Here is a 12,714-nt window from a genome sequence, read left to right as displayed (position 1 = left end):
AAGAGCATTTTCTTCAGTTTAAGCAGTTTTCACTCTGCGGTGTTACTAATTCATTACTTGTTGTGCTGAAACGAGTTATTGGAGAACTGTTGGACGTGTCAAAATAGGGACTATGGGCTGATACATAAAAATGTACAAATTGGGATTTTATCTACACAGATTAGTGTGAAATATAACATTTCGCTGCTGTTGGAACAAAACCTCCTATCTGAACTTATCATTTTTCAGTTTGAGACATAACTTGAAAATACCTGCTGTCCTCTACATTGTGGGTAAATTTCATGATGAACAGACCAAAAGAAACGTCCCAAAATGACTTGGAAATATGTCTGGTTCCATTGATGTACATTAAAAGTAAAGTAGGTTTTTTTCTTTCTCCTGTAAAATTAGCATTTTGGAGATATGAGGTTTTGATGTGACAGCAGCAATTTATTTAAACAGGACAACAAATGAAAAATACAGTTCAGCACAGTAATTCAGTGTCTCCTAAACATTCTGTTCTTCCGGAATTCATTAAATGTGGACAAACAGACTAAAAAAACGTCAGTCAAATCTAAAAACCTGTCCGATGATTTTTATCACTTATTTTCGGATATTGATAAGATTCCAATATCATGCATCCCTAGAGAAACACTGACTGGGAGTTCAGAGCTCAGTCTGTAATTTAGGGTTAGGACCAGCCCATCAGTCATATTCACAATATGCAATATTCAACAGTGCATGACAAACTGGATTAATACTCAAACAGTCAAACATCATTTCAGCTCAACTCAGAACAACTAACTTCTGGAAAGTGAGAATGTTTTTTTCATTACATTGGGCCTTTGAGCAACATGTCAACCTCAGCTCCACATCAGCACCTGTTACTGTTGTCCTTAAAGGGTCCATATCATGGAAAACTCCATATCGTGGAGTTATTCCTCACTTTTTTGAAATAAAGACTTTAGCACGGTTTATGTACAACATCAAAGTTTCAAAACACACTGTTCACCCCAAGTCCATATATGGAAACTATTTTGAATTAATCGATTCACAAAAGCCAACACATTTACGTACGTCCACCTATTCAGCCTACAGCTGTTTAGCCCTGTCCATTCACACTGAAGTTATAAGAGGCAATACTGCTTTTTGAACGCTCAGTAGCAAAATACAGGGCAGCCAATCAGAACAGAGCCCATTCAGATATATCAGTCTTAAAGGCACAGTAACAAAAACAGCCTGTTTAACTGTCAAAATAAATTAGGATACACACACACACACACACACACACACGGACGCACACACGGACGCACACACGGACGCACACACGGACGCACACACGGACGCACACACACACACACACAGACATAAAAACAAAAAACTTAACTTTTAAAGTTAACGTAACCAGACTTTTTATTTATACATATTTTACATTATTATGAAGCCCTGCTGGTGACATCCCATATAAATAAAAACAACGCGTGGGAACAAGATCCTAACGCGTGGCCACTACTTAGTAAGCAAACACATGAGGATCTTGTTCCCAGTCCTTACTAAGTCGTGGCTAATTTCATTCCCATGCCATGCTAAGTCATGGTCACGACTTAATTATCTTGCTCCCATGCCTTACTAACTTGTGGCCACGGCTTATCTTGTTCCCATGCCTTACTAAGTCGTTGCCACGACTTAATTATCTTGCTCCCATGCCTTACTAACTTGTGACCACACATTTTTTTTTTTTATTTATACAGGATGTCACCAGCGGGGCTCTGCTCTACATACACACACACACACACACACACACAATATACATCTATAATATGAAATGCACAAAAATATTAGTTTATTGGCCCTTTAAAAAAGCTCAACTGAAACCTCTCCACTGAAAGGTTCTTCAGGGAACCAAAAGTGGTTCTTCTATTGCATCACTCCAAAGAACTCCTGCAAGCCGACCATTTAGAAACCTTTATTATCAAAAGTGGAACAAAAGAACATCCATAAACAGCCACGAAGACAAAACCGCTTCTGTTCAACAGGCCCGTCCTTTAAGACAATGGCCAAGGCCACTGAAGTGCAGCTACAGCAGGAGAGCGCAGGCGGGCGAACCCAACTTCTCCGGAATTGAAACGGGACGGCAGGAGGAAGAGTTAATGTAAACGTGATGGAGATCCAGCGGAGAGGGAGCGAGAGAGATAAAATGGCGCTTTATCTGAGCTCTGTACAGAGATTTAGCCTCGCAGTGATTGAGGTCACAGTTGAACATGAATGTGTACAAACACTGCGCTTTGTCTGACACTGTAGACGCTGTCAGCCCTGTTTAATATGACACTATGAGGAAACTCTTCATTCGAGCCCACAGCTGTGCTCTTTTTACACACAACAAAACTGAAATACAATGAAAGGAACATAATGTACCTAATATTGCTTGAGGGTTCTAAAGGAATGAACCACTATTCACCTCCCTGTTCTGTCTTAAACAAAACGCTAATTCTGTTTTTGACGCATTACTACTTTGTTAAAGCTCCCATATCCCGTTTTTATTGTGTTTTCATTATTTTTTCTACTGAGGTCCATTTATAACATGTAATTTTATATAACCAACAGCCATAATCCATCATTTTTACATGACCACTTTCCAACCTCTCTTTATCCTTTAGATTTAAACAGGCTGTTTTCATAACCCGAGACAAACAAGCTCTATTCTGATTGGCTGCCTTGTGTTCAGACCTTACTCCTAAAGCACTCAGAGCTGAAACACTCCTTATAACTTCAGAGTCAACAAGCAGATATACGCAAGTTGGTTCTTGTAACATCAGAGAAACAGTGAATTCAAAGCAGGCTGTTTCCGCAGCTTAGTTTCCATGTACAGCCTGGACTGGATAGTAAATAGTACATTTTTGAAACTTCAACAATGTGTGTTTACATGCACTTAATAACCTGCAGGAAATCAGATTTTGTCAGTAATCCGATCAGCGCGTTTACATGCATTTGAGTAATCAGATAATGGGGAAACTCCGGGTCTACATGAATCAGACAGTAATCATATTTCAGCTTTGCAACCAGCCAATAAACTCACAGAAGGTGACGAAAACGTAATGCAAAACTCAAACTTCATGCTGTGGCTTTTTTAAAAACATCGCACCACTTTACCTGAAAATATGAACAAACATCACCTAGAAGATGAAGAATAATTAAACCCTTCATTTCGTCAAGCATGTATTTGGTTTCAGTGTCGCTCCAAAAGTGTTTCGCTGCATCTCGCGGCAACACTGCTCGCTTATTTCCGGTCCGATTTCGCACATGAGCAAATCCGAAAGAAATCAGAGTAAGAGTTCACATGCGCTGAGAAATCTGATTACTGAGCTAAAATCCAGCTTATCAGATTTCTTAATCGGATTTCTAGACCTTACTCCGATCTAAGAAATCAGACTGTGCTGTTTACATGACCATTTGAATAATCAGATAAATGCAGAAATCCGATTATGATCGGATTATTGTGTGCATGTAACACACTCAATGTTTACGTATTGCTTCAAACTTGTGTGTTTTAAAAAAAAAGTGAGGGAAATTCAGTTTTCCATGATTTGGGCCCTTTAAAATAGTGACTTGAGTAGAAGTTAAAGTAGCCAAAACGTGCCGAGTTCTTCTGTAGAACTGCAGCAGAACTGCTTTCAGCATTAGAACCTAAGTTTGTCTTTTCTTCTCTCTTCGGTCTCAAATAAAACGCTAAGACTCCAAAGTGAGTGATGTGAGCAACAGTGAAGCAGCCCAGGAGCTGGACCACCACAAGGAAATTAACCCCACCAAAAATGAGGGACTTAATACTAATGGCTACAATGGAACTGAGGAGCAAACAGATTTCTAATTCACTTCAGAAGTATCATCTGGAAATACTCACCATATAATTCTATCGAAATTGTACTTGAGTACATATAACTGAGTAAATGTAACTAGTTACAAGTATCAGTACCTGGAATCGGCCCGTTATTAAGTAGGATACTAATGGACGCTGCTGTCCCACAACGCAATACTACTCAAGGCTGGAACACCTTGAGAACATGGCGGAGGCATTACTATAACAGTTAAAAGGAACAGCTCACAAAAACCAAAACTAAACTAATAAGTCTGTGATAAAGTATTTATTTTGGTATAGTAGAAGCTGAACTGACATGCTGACACAGCAGCATCACCTCACTTTGTGTACTGACTTTGTTTTGTGTTAAAATAAAGGGAAATGTAGCAAAATAAAAACAGCCATTCAGAGTGGTTTGGGGCGAAATGCTCTGTTCTAGAGAAACGAGTCAGAATTGCTCACAGTGGTGGTGATAGGAACCAGACGTCCACCTCTAAAAGCTCCCTCACAGAAAGTTATCACATGAAATGGTTATGAATTCACTGATGTTTTGGTCTAAAACGCACTGTTTAAAACACGTTCGCGGTGGAGGGGCACATGGAAAATGTTGTGAGGCCAAATAGACCCCATAGAAAATTCATTTTTTTCAGATTTACCACTATTTCACCATCATTAGCATCACATATAAAAACTCAGAAGAAATGTGTGGGTTCACTGGTCATTTTGGATTGTTAATTAAAATTATTACAAAATTTTGTTGCACATTGTTAAAAATGCTTTTTTTTCCCTATGATGCCATAGAACAGCTTTAGTTCCCCGAAAAACATGATGTAAATGAGATGTGTGTGGAAACTAGGGGTGGGCGATGTGGCAAAAATATGTCACGATAGACATATTCTTGATACACATCATGATATTTAGTCTTTGAGATTTCATACGTTTGCACAGACAAGATAGAACCTGTAGAGGCAGATATAGAAATACTATAATAATACCACTGATACTAATATAATACTACTAATAATAATAAACCTACATCTACATAGATGTTTGTAGTGAACCACGTAGTTAGACAGCGTTCTTTAAGTACTGATATCCACGATATGCTCAGGAAAGCGCATTGTGACAATTTATCATGATAACAATAAAATATTCTCATATTGCCCACCCCTAGGGGAACTCTTTAAAGATTTAAAGACCCTTCACACAATGTTAGGGTTCTCTATCAGTGTAAAAGTTCTTCCTAGAATCTCATGAAAAAAGGTTCCTCACATTCACATCTCTCATTAAAAAAAACAGAAAACAAAAAAAGAACCACTCACTGAAATGTTCTTTAGGAAACTAAAAATTCTTCTATCGAATTAAGATCCCTTTCTGGCCCCTTTATTTATAGACTTTGTGACCCCTGGTTCCCATCACTATCACTATGTAGAAACCTGAGTCGGTATGTTTCTCTACAGTGAAACCATTTCAGATCAAACCACTCTGAATGAGTTTGCATACTGGTGAATTACACTGAAATTTTAAAATATGGGTGGAATTCCCCTTTCATATTAGTACACAGCCTATTCTTTACAGTATTAGTGTTTAGTGAACAACTGGCAGCATAGAAGATTCACTCATCTACAGTCCAGCCAAAAGTTAGCGGTAATAATGTACAAGACACCATTTCGCATACACTAACTCAGGACAGGCCCCCAAGCACACATTCACTGTAGTTCTGACCCGCACTCATCCCTTTGTCGTTTTTTTCCATCCCTCGTTTCTCCCATAGAGTCCCATTCATTTTCACCACCACTCAAACGCTAATACTTCTTTGCCCGACAGCCACCAAACTACACGTCATCACTCAGGGCAGGTCCTCAAGCTCTAATCCACAGCCATACTGACCTGCACTCCTCTGTGTGTCGTTATTTCATCCCTCGTTCCTCCCATAGACTCCCATTCAGTTTTTACCCAAACTGTAACCCTGTTTCTACCTTTGCCCAACAGACACCAAAATGCATGTACTACCTCAGGACAGGTCCTCAAGCTCTTATCCACAGCCATACTGACCCGCACTCCTCTATGTGTCGTTTTTTCATCCCTCGTTCCTCACATAGACTGCCATTCGTTTTCAACACATAGCCAACACTTGGCAACTCCTTACGAAAAGCTATACGCACACTCCATACACCATGGCAACCGCCTAGGAATAATTTATCAACGGCATGGGGTGTCATAGCAACTGCCTGGCAACACTGTAGCAACCACCTGGGATATCATAGTAATTGCTGCGCAACCATCCCTTCAGGAAATGCACGTTTAGTTATTATGTTTTATTGCAGTTCTAATCAGATGAACCTGCCTCTCCCCTTTTAGATGCCCCTGAATGCTTATACACAACAATATATCTCCATCACAAAAAGACCAGTTAAACAGGCTGATAGACCAGACTATGGCAGGTGGTTATTCTATTTAGAGCTGAGCAGAGCGTTGTAAACACATCCTCTAGTCAAAGTATTGCAATTTAATAAAAAAAGTAATATAATAACTGCAGCAAAAGTTTCCAAACAACAACAACAACTTGAGCAGAGTAACAAGAAGTACTGAGTAACTTACAGAACTGCTCTATTAGCGTAAGAACTGAACATTTTTAGGCCTCTATTCTTCTCACTTTGGATCCTTTTGGTCTAAAATAAAACGCTAAAGCTCCGAAGTGAGAAGTGTGAGCAACAGCAAAGCTGTTCAGAATGAAATTAAACCCCAAAAAACAAAAAAGAGAATAAAGAACTAATTAGGAAAGAAAAAAACAGAACTCATTAGTGAAAAAGTACAAATCAATGGGACTAGACTCCGCCCACCTCTGCTTCCGTACCAGCACAGATTTTAATGGTACCTGACAGATACAGGGTGTCTAAGAATCCATAACTTGTATGAAAATTACATTTTACAAATTAAAAGCCTTAATAAGTAACAGACTGTCTTAAATTTGAAGCACCACAAATATGTGACATCACCACATACACACTGAATAATATAGGGTTGCTATGGTGACACAAAGGCATGCTTTAAACTCGCATTACTTACTGCTGAGCTTGCATGCATGATACACAGAACCAATATGTTTGCGAGTTACTCTGAAGAGCGGTATATTGGTACATACATAAATTTGGAGCCATTTAAAAGTTTTAAAGCATTAAATCGAACCTAAGGATGCTTGTAAACGAGTGTTGCACCCTTGGCAATATTTCCTCCCATAAAATAGTGGAGTTCCAGTTTCCAAGTGCGTCCCAAGACCTGACAGGGAACTTCAATGTGTTTCATTTACTGAGTGCTTCAGTTAAAGGGACACTCCAGCCAAAATTAAAAATGGAACTGTCGCTACATCTGTTGTAAACGTGCTTACTCTCCTCCTACAGCAGCGCTGCAGTAGTAGTGAGACTTCCAGGTGAAAAGATGAGGGAAACCCCCTTCTGATGATGTATTTTGAAGGTGGGCGTAACTTCTGAATGTGGGTGTAAATTCTGAATGACTAAGTGCTTTGGGGGATACTGTTTGAATTTGTTTTGTATAAAGTAAAAAGTCTGAGGTCACTGGTATGTTCCACAGACCACTATATCAGATTAATTTGCGTAATGCATGCTGGGTATTGTAGTGAGAGAACGATACAAAACTGTGAATTCTGTCACAACAATGAGGCTGAGAAGTGCAATGCAGGACTGCAGACCATAACACAACCTAATAAACAAGAATAACTGCTAGTTTTAGGCTGGATTGCCCCTTTAATTCAAAATACAAGAAAATTAAACAGTAAACTTTCTGTAAATGTGCTTTCTGCCCTGTTAGGGTTTACAATACTCTGATATTCACTTCGGTGCAACATTTAAGGAAATAAAACATAAAACAAGCTCAGGTTCGTAGCAGCACTCAGGAAGCATGGGCGCCCTGGCTTAAAGGGCCCGTATCCAACATTCTTTATGAATTCATGCACCAAAAATAGTTTTTCTAGCCTCTCTTTATCCCCTAGAACTAAATTAGGCTGTTTGTGCTACTGTGCCTCTAAAATATATGTAAATGAGCTCTGTTCTGACTGGCTGCCCTGTACTGTGCCTGTTCAAAAGCAGGCCAGGCTGAAACACTCCTTATAACTTTAGTGTGAACAGAAAGGAGATACTGTAATGTAAATTAGCTGAATTTTGTGACATCACAAAGGCAATTAATTCACGACGGGATGTTTCAGCAGCTGAGCTTCTACATATGGACTGTTTGGAGTGCGGAGTTAATTTTTTTAAGCTTTAAAGAGGTAAAATTTAGTTTTCCGTGATGTGGACCCTTTAATGTAAACATCATCTGACAGCGTGGTACTGAACCGTACCGATATCGCCCATCACCAGCTCCGACTTACGCGCCGACGTTTCGGTTCGTTCGTGGGACGCTGCCAACACAGGACAGAACACATCCTCCTCACCTGACCGAGTCACGCGGGTAGGAGTTGGAAAGTTTGGAAAGCTTTTGATTTCGTGCGTCAAACTGAGGCCGAAGGTATGAAAGAAAAGGCGAACGGGGAGGAGGAAGAGGAGGAGGAGGGGGGTTTGGGGGGGTAACAGCACTTCGATAAAACATCAGAAATCAAACCTCCTCAGTCGGCGGTGCAGTGGGGCTTCACTGGTAAAAAGAAGTGCCCTCTTTGTCTGAGGCCCTTCCACACACACACACACACACACACACACAGAACCCATGTCACACACATCAGACAAAACGGCTTGTTTACAGTTGGCCAGAGCCACAGCGCACACACACACACACACACACACACACACACACACACACAGTGAGAGGCCCAGGGTTTATTTAAGAACTTTTTCCCCCTCCAGAGAGGGGGAGGAGAGAGAGAGAGAGAACGAAAGAAAGAGAAAGGCAAAGACAGAAAGAAGAGAAAAAACAAGAAAACGAGAGAAAGTAAGAGAGAGAAAGAGACAGAAAGGAGAGAGAGAGAGAGAGAGAGAGAGAGAGAGAGAGAGAGAGAAAGGTAAGAGAAAGAGAGAAAGGAAGAGGGAGAAAGAAAAATACAGAGAGGGAAAGACAGAAAAGAAAGAGGAAAAACAAGAAAACGAGAGAAAGTAAGAGAGAGAAAGAGAGAGGGGTGAGAGAAGGAGGGAGAGAGAGAGAGGGAAAGACAGAAAGGAGAAAAGAAATAAAGAGAAAGAAAGGAATGAAGGAGGAAAGAGAGAAAGAACAGAAAGAAAAGGAAGACAGAGAGCAAGACAGAAAGGAGAGAGAAAAACGAGAAAACGAGTGAGAGAGAAAGTAAGAGAGGGGGCGAGGGAAGGAGAGCGAGAGAGGGAAGGAAAGAAAAAGAACAAGAAAAAACGACAACACGAGAGAGATTGAGAGAGAGAGAGACGTGGGTTCAACATGTAGAAGAATGTGAAAAGTTTCCCTTCCCTGCACACCCACCTAACAGACCCCCACAGACCCCCGCAGACCAGCAGACAGCGGGTTACGGCTCCATTCATTCCGTTAAACGTGACGGGCATCGAAACGGTCGAGCCGCACGCAGAGAAAAGTGCAACTGCGGCGCTCAGACAGGCGGTTTGGGACGCAGCCCGGCCGTTAGCCGAGTTCAGTTAGCAGCGACGAGGAAAAACACAGCGCGTTCCCGACGCACGGCCGGCCGTGGAGACGACGAGAGGAGACAGATAATGCGCTTTTGTGAGCCCCCCACGCAGAACCGCACCGCGCTGCACTCATTTCACGACTACGGTCTCCTCGGAGTGAATAAATGGGCATCGGTTCACGATCGAGCCCAGCGCGCCGCGCCGAAACGCGGAGACTCAGCGAAAGTAAACTCCTCAAACCTCGACCGTGTTCGGGGGGCAGGGGCGGGGGGGGGCGCCCACCGTGCCAGGATGGCGAGTTTTTTCTCCGCTTGGCACGGGGGGCGCGAGGCTGGTGGGAGAAATGCGGCAGGAGGAGGAAAGGAAAGGAAAAAGGGGCCTCCAGCGTCTCATTCGAATTTTCCCGTTCCACCTTAAATGGTGCAGCAGTTACATTCTGGCTGCCCCTCGGGGCAGCCAGAATGTAACTGCTGCACCATTTAAGGTGGAACGGGAAAATTCGAACAGGCAGCGGCCGTTAGCCACAGCTAGCCGCCCATCGTCCATGCGGTTCAGGCGGGCACGGAGAGGCAGCACGAGTGCAGCGCTGGGGGAGTGATTTTTAAGGCTGAAGCTGGCGGATTGTTTTTTTTTCCTCCTCTTTCTCTCTTTCTCCTTTATTTCAAAAGCCCGGGGGGGGTCGCTTTCTGACGCGAACACAAGTCCGAATTTAATCTCACGCCTCGAAAAAGAAATTCAGAATAGCCCACCTGGTCTTATTTCACAGACATCAACAGGTCATCCCGGGACAAACGCAGGAACTGACTGACTGGGGGCGAGCCGGACTGAACCAACGCAGACAGTAACGGGGGGGGGCGGTGTGGAGTGGAGTGGAGAGGGGGGATTTCGCCAGACATTGCTGCTAAGTACCGATTAAATTTGTTATAAAGCACAGCACTAAACTGTTTTCTTCATCAAACCCGTCCTGTTTTTTTCTCTCTTTTATTAATTATTATTATTTTTTTAATATTTAGACTCGGTAAAACGGCGGCGCTGAGAGGACCGTGAAGCGGTTAAACTTTCTTCTTCTTTTGTATGTGTGTCGGTACCGTTCGTCTGCGCCCATCCCCCCACTACCACGAAAAAAAATGTCCACAAAAATCCGCAGAAAAAAAAACAAGACCGACAGATTAAAAACAAACACAAGAGAAGCGCGCGAGACGTGCTCGGGACGTGCTCGCGCTACCCACCGCAACCTCACGCGACCCCGACTCTTTCCGCAGAGCCGTCCGTTAAAGTCCGTTGATAGGAACGATCGACGAGCGGCAACGATAAAGATACTCACCCGCTCCGCTTCGCTCGAGAGCCGTTACGAAGCGCTTGGATGGACGCGTCCGACACGCTCGCGCTCTCCCTCACTTTCTCGCTAGAAACGGCCATTCATTGTGAGGCGAGGGCCAGGCCGTGCGGTCGATCGCAGAGCGATCGAGCGCAAAGTCCCTTCTTTCTGTTCTTTTTCTCCCGGAGTCACGCGGAGCTCAGAGTCACCGATCGGGCAGAGCGAGACTAGACGCGGTCGCGTCACTCAATCAGAGAATGTGTAGAGGGAGGGGAGACCTGCCACTCAGTACTGTGTCCCAGGGTTGACAGATGCTAGAGGGCGCTCCCGAGCGGCGAGCCCAAAATGAATGGATGCATATGGAGTATTCGAGCAAAATCACGAGCTGCATTCCGTTCCCAACGCACTTCCATTCCCTACACACTTCCATCCCCTACACACTTCCATTCCGTACACACTTCCATTCCCTACGCACTTCCATTCCCTACGCACTTCCATTCCACACACATTTCCATTCCCTACACACTTCCATTCCCAACACACTTCCATTCCCTACGCACTTCCATTCCCAACACACTTCCATCCCCTACACACTTCCATTCCCTACACACTTCCATTCCCTACGCACTTCCAATCCCAACACACTTCCATTCCCTACACACTTCCATTCCCTACACACTTCTAATCCCAACACACTTCCATTCCCAACACACTTCCATTCCCTACGCGCTTCCATTCCCAACGCACTTCCATCACCTACACACTTCCATTCCCTACACACTTCCATTCCCTACGCACTTCCATTCCCTACGCACTTCCATCCCCTACACACTTCCATTCCACACACACTTCCATTCCCAACACACTTCCATTCCCTACACGCTTCCATTCCTTACGCACTTTCCTGAACACAGAACAGCATAAACCATTTTAACACTGCTGTTATATTTATAAGCACTTTTAAACTCGAGTTATAGGAGTTTAAAAAGGCGCCTCATGTACTTCAAAGATGTAAGTGAGCCAATGAGCTGCTCTGCTCACCAACCAATCAGCTCTCAGTAGCAGTAATGCTAACCAATCAGCTCTCAGTAGGAGTAATACTAACCAATCAGCAGTCAGTAGCAGTAACGCTAACCAATCAGCTCTCAGTAGCAGTAATACTAACCAATCAGCTCTCAGTAGCAGTAATACTAACCAATCAGCAGTCAGTAGCAGTAACACTAACCAATCAGCTCTCAGTAGCAGTAATACTAACCAATCAGCTCTCAGTAGCAGTAACACTAACCAATCAGCTCTCAGTAGGAGTTATACTAACCAATCAGCAGTCAGTAGCAGTAACGCTAACCAATCAGCTCTCAGTAGCAGTAACGCTAACCAATCAGCTCTCAGTAGCAGTAATACTAACCAATCAGCTCTCAGTAGGAGTAATACTAACCAATCAGCAGTCAGTAGCAGTAACACTAACCAATCAGCTCTCAGTAGCAGTAATACTAACCAATCAGCTCTCAGTAGCAGTAATACTAACCAATCAGCAGTCAGTAGCAGTAACACTAACCAATCAGCGCTCAGTAGCAGTAATGCTAGCACCCTACAGCCCGAAACCCGTTTGCTGTAGAAAATAGGAAATATATTATTACATTTTCTTCGTATTTTCAGTAAAACACATCCTTCTGCTTTCCAAAATGAAAGGAATGTCCTGGAAAAACTGTCAGAAACTTTTTAACCTTTCGCTTTTAGCCGCTTAGCTCCATTGACCCCCATTCATTGAGGACTCGCTCGCGGGCGCCCTCTGGCGTTCAGCGCTCCTGTGTCTGTAACAGCGGGAGGAGCGCTAAGTGGCCAAACTCCCCTTAAACCGGCCCTGACTCAGTCGCGCGATCGCGCGCAGGCGCATGCGTCCGTCTGCGCGTCTTGCGCCTGACGTTGCCATGGCAACAGCGGGCAGAGACAACGCCTAGGTTCCA

The 12,714-nt window shown here is 43.3% G+C and overlaps 1 protein-coding gene across 3 annotated transcripts in view; it reads right to left on the bottom strand.

Annotated features, from left to right (window-relative positions):
• LOC118802489 (nucleus accumbens-associated protein 1) overlaps nucleotides 1-10,824 on the bottom strand; it is a 33,082-nt gene extending 22,258 nt beyond the window's left edge. For 2 of the 3 annotated variants that reach the window (XM_036563031.1, XM_036563035.1), the window contains exon 1: nucleotides 10,182-10,228. The gene's annotated coding sequence lies outside the window, so the exon portion shown is untranslated. Of the gene's footprint in view, nucleotides 1-10,181; nucleotides 10,229-10,756 lie in introns of those variants that run through there. The other variant, XM_036563034.1, reaches the window with a different exon arrangement.
• Between the last annotated feature and the right edge of the window lie 1,890 nt (nucleotides 10,825-12,714).

Source organism: Colossoma macropomum, unplaced genomic scaffold, assembly GCF_904425465.1.
Source record: "Colossoma macropomum unplaced genomic scaffold, Colossoma_macropomum, whole genome shotgun sequence".
In the NCBI taxonomy this organism is placed as follows: Eukaryota; Metazoa; Chordata; class Actinopteri; order Characiformes; family Serrasalmidae; genus Colossoma; species Colossoma macropomum.
The sequence above is the reverse complement of the archived record's forward strand: the minus strand, read 5'-3'. Positions and strand labels throughout refer to the sequence as shown.